Source organism: Gavialis gangeticus, unplaced genomic scaffold, assembly GCF_001723915.1.
Source record: "Gavialis gangeticus isolate Ggan-Ray unplaced genomic scaffold, GavGan_comp1, whole genome shotgun sequence".
Lineage (NCBI taxonomy): Eukaryota > Metazoa > Chordata > Crocodylia > Gavialidae > Gavialis > Gavialis gangeticus.
In genome coordinates this window covers 38,434,820-38,439,772 of record NW_017729031.1, presented here as the reverse complement: position 1 = coordinate 38,439,772, position 4,953 = coordinate 38,434,820, and positions in this window count along the sequence as shown.

The following is a 4,953-nucleotide window of genomic DNA, read 5'->3' as shown; positions in this document are numbered from 1 at the left end:
TCTGCTCAGGTCCCTTCCGACCCTAGAAACTATGAAGTTAGCACTAAGCCAACAACATGTGTGCAGCTGAGATTGTAATGTGTAACAAAGTCCAAAATCTTGTTTCAGAAATGAGCTGATCAGGGAATGAAGTATGCCTTTTCAGTGATAAGGGTCATTGGTTCAGCTCATGCTCTCATTTCTTGGACTCTGGTTTTTGGCTTGTGATGAGATAAATGGACGTGGTGCAGTACATGGAACATTTGGATACTTTCAGTAGACTAATATAAATTCTGTTGACTTGACATTTATAGAGATGCACTTCTTGACTTGTTGAGAGACTGCAGAACCATTGGCTGACATTCTAGTCTCCAAATTATAGCAAGACATAATGATCAGAGTTATTACTCTCTTATTTAGATTTCTTTAAACATGCTCATGCCAAATGACAGTGTCTAGCATTCTAGCAGTCTCTTTTTGCCCAGAGTTCCCAGAAAACTATATCCTAATCATTCCTATGAAAGCTCTGTCCTGGTCAGGCAACTGGTTTTATCTGAAACACTGAAAATCTCCAGCTAAGCCTATGGACTTTCTGGACAGGTACTATTGCAGATGTATTATTTGCACTAGACTGGATGGTATCTGTGGAGCTGTTAGGTAAAATCAACATGGATTTTTCTTGATTCTTGTTTCTGTTTTCTGTTGCCTTAGTTGTGGTATTTATGTGGTGTGCTTTATCCTGTTTTCATAAAGTGCTTTGTCTCAAGTGCATAAGAGGGTTAAAGGGGATGATTCAGGGGATGGTTTGAATATTTGTGGTAAACCATGAATAGAAGGAACTGGAATTTTATGGCTCAGGGGGCCTCTTCCACTCCTGTGCTCTTGTGTAACTTTCTATGTGATTTTTGGGCCAGCCGCTAAATCTTTATGCCTAAGTTTCTCCATCACTGCAGTGACAGTCATATTCTTATTCTACCTCTGTCAACAGTGAATGCATCTGCATGAGACACTCTCCTGCACAGTGGAGCAGTTTACTGCATGGTAAGTGTGTGCGTTTACATGTGCACATACTAACTGTGCAGTAATCTGATCTAATCACAAATAAATTTGCTACCTGCAAATGCAAGTGGCATTTGGGGCCTAGAGCTCCTCCTGGCTGCTGCAGGGGGCCAGTGTACAGTCAGCAGGACCGGGAGCAGATTGCTGCCATGAGCAGCAAAGCTGCTCCTGAGTTCCTGCATGTGTAGATGGCTGCCTGGCAGTGTTTTTACTCACAAGCAGTTTCTCAGTAAACTGCTACTGAATCAAATGCACATGTAGACACACCCAGTTTTGAGATGAAAGAGTATGTGAGAATACAAAGTGCACTTTTAAAACATTTAGGAACATGGTTGAACTACCCAAATGCCCAGGGAAATATGATTATTCCTGTTGGGGTAAAGTGAGGCACAGTGAACTTAAGTCATGTGTTCAAAGCTACCCAGTGATTCAGTGGCAGGCAGCAAAAGCAACAGAAACCCTGGTTCCCAGTCTTATTCTCCAGCTTGGCAAAACCACCTCCCTGGGAAAAAAAAAATCTTTCTAAGCTTATTTAAAGTTGTTTCAATTCATGTTAGCTGTAAAATATATCTGGTGCCAGATTTATCTCTGGCAAGCATCATTGACTTCAATGACAGTAGCAAGGGGTCTTTGCAGTTCAGATGTATGACTAACTGACTTCTCGGTTTGCTGGCAGTTCTGAAAAGTAGAAATAGATTTAGTTTTGGGGTTGAACAAAAGGTTTCACTTACTCTGGAAAAAAAAAGGTTCCACTACTAATAATATATTATAAAATAACATTAAAGGATTTTTTAAAAAAGAAAAATTTAAAAATAAGTAAATGATTTAGTTATTTTTTTTTCTTTCTTTTTCCTGGCACAGATTAGTGACAGTGTAAACTTGCAAAACATGGGAAGAAAAATGTTGCTCATCTTAAGTTCATCAACTATATCCTCTTCCACCAAGGGACTCAACATGGCCACAACTACATAATAATTAATTAACTGTCATATGTTAATAAAAAGAGGCAGATGTAAATCAAGGACCGTGATTGATTAAGGGGGCTGGTTGCAAAGGGAAGCATGCTTATACTTCAGACTTACTATCTGGAGTATATTGAACATCACCTTTCACAGCCTAATGCAATGCCCTGGTCTGATTTCTAGTCTAACCAAGGAGAAGTTATGTTGTTTCAGTGGGTTTGGATTAGCCCATACTGTATTAGATAAACGGCAAAGCCGTTGTTCTGTTGGAGAGGGTAATGTCTTTCATCAGTCCTCTTCTGCTCCTTACGGCACAACAGACAGAGGAAGAAATGGGGAAAAATGTCTCAAAGCATTTCTCCCACCAGCTGGATTATTTCTAGCTGGCTGATCACATCTTCCAGCCCTAGTGATATAAATGATGGGCTTTATTTAGAATGGCCTGCATTTGGGTACTTTGTTTTGCTTTGCTTTGCTTTGCTTTTCTTAAAGGCAACCCAGAAGATTATATTGCTTTTCTAGAGGCAAGGTTTTGTTAGGGCGATGTCTTTTATTGGACCAAGTAGGTAGTTGGGATAAAGTTAGACAAGCTTTTGAAAGTAAGGCATTGTTCTTCAGGTCTCACTTGTTTTTCCAGACAAGAAGTTGGAGTGTACTCAGACATCCGAAGGCCTCTCAAAGAAACCTGCTCTCAGACAAACACAAGCCTTTGGTCTAGTTCAAAATCCTCACCCCCTCCCTCCTTGTATTTTTATCACAATGCATTATGGTGCAATGTGATAAAAATTAAATCAGTAGCCTGCTAAGTGTGGTTTGGGTCTGAGTGCAAACCCATTCAAGTGAGGAGAGCCTGGGCTCTGAAGCTGAGGGATAAAGTATCTACTGCTCAGAAGCTCAGTCTAACTACTCCCAGCATTCAATGCACACTGGGGGAAGTAATTAGTAGTGACCTACCCAAATTGAGGAGGCAGGTGGCTGATTTTACAGGCAGATCCTGGAGCTGGCTGCCTTTTCTGGGGGTTTATCGTGGTAGGGCCCCCCATGCCCCTCACCACTGATGTTCACCACAGATACATCTAATTTCGTAACACACCGTCCTCCGACCCTGAAGACTGAGACACAGAAAACCAGCAAGGGAAGAGGAGGACACACCTACCTTGTAGATTAATTATTTTTCACGGACTAGAGAAGGGTGGAATAGGATCATGCACTCACACATTTAATAGGTGGAATAAAATCTGGCTGTGGAGATTTTGGTTTATTGTCAGTATTTCCGTGCCTGCCTCTGACCTGTTCAACAAGACAGATGCTGCTTCCACCCTCAGCACTCCTGCCAGATGGTGGAAAGGGTACGCACTTGAGTTTTAATTTCACCAGGGAATCTCTCCTGCCTCCTGCAGACCGCTCCAGTGTATCTCATGTCTGATCTTCAGAAAAAGATGGTTGTGATCCAGTCAAAACCTGCCGGATCTTCACTCTGAGCTCCATGAACTTTGTGGCTGACGTTTCCACATATTTTTCCCCACAAGTTGTGGGGGGAAATGGAAACAAAACTACTGAAACAACAATGGAGAAAGTATTTCCATGGTCTTTCAGCCCTAAGGAGAAATGTGAATCACCTTTAGTAATATGAATGAGCCTGTGCATCAAATAGCACTAAAATAAAATAATGCATGGTGATTAGGAATTATTATTTATGTGGTCTTAAGAAAACAAATTGGTGCTAGCATTAGTCCTTAGAAATCACTTTCCAAGGGCTAGGCCTCCTCCATACTACTCAGTCCTTAATAGACTCATAGAAAATTAGGGTTGGAAGGGACCTCAGGAGGTTATCCAGTCCAACCTTGTACTCAACGGAGGGCCATCCCCAACTAGATCATCCGAGCCGAGGACCTACAGACTGGTCAGACTCACCTCAGTCCCTGGAAAAATCATGGAGCAGATCCTCAAGGAATCCCTTTCTAAGTACTTGGAGGAGAAGGTGATAAGGAACAGTCAGGATGAATTCACCAAGGGTAAGTCATGCCTGGTCAACCTGATCACCTTTGATGATATGACAGGATCTGTGCTGCAGGGAGAGCAGTGGACATTATATACCTTGATTTTAGCAAGGCTTTTCATACAGTCTCCCATAATATTCCCGCAAACAACCTACAGAAGTCTGGGTTGGATGAATGGACTGTAAGGTAGATAGAAAACTGGTTGGATCATGAGGCTCAAAGGGTCGTCATCAATGGCTCGAGGTCTAGTTGGAAGCCGCTATCAAGTGGAGTGCTCCAGGGTTTGGTTCTGGGGCTGGTTTTGTTCAATGTCTTCATCAATGACCTGGAAGAAGACATAGAGTGCACCCTCGGCAAGTTTTCAGATGACACCAAGCTGGGGGGAGTAGTAGATACACTGGAGGGTAGGGCTAGAGTTCAGAGTGATCTCAACAAATTGGAGGATTAGGCCAAAAGTAATCTCCTGAGGTTCAACAAGGACAAGTGCAAAGTCCTGCACTTAGGAGGGAGCGATCCCATGCACCGGTACAGGCTGGGAGCTGACTGGCTGGGCAGCAGCTCTGCAGGAAAGGTCCTCCGGGTGACACTGGACAAGAAGCTGAACAGGAGCCAGTAGTATGCCCTTGTTGCCAAGAAGGCTAACGGCATCCTGGGCTGCATTGGTACTAGGAGTGTTGCAGGCAGATGGTTGGCAGTGATTCTTCCCCTCTATTTGTCACTGGGGAGGCCACATCTGGAGTCCCGTGTCCAGCTGTGGGCCCCCCACTACAGAAGGGATGGGGACAAGTTGAAGAGAGTCCAGCAGAGGGTGACAAAAATGGTTGTGGGGCTGGGGAACGTGACTGGTGAGGAGAGGATGAGGGAACTGGGCTGATTCAGTCTGTAGAAGAGAAGACCGAGGGGGTTTGAATAGCAGCCTTCACCACCCTGCCGGGGGCTGCAAAGACGATGGT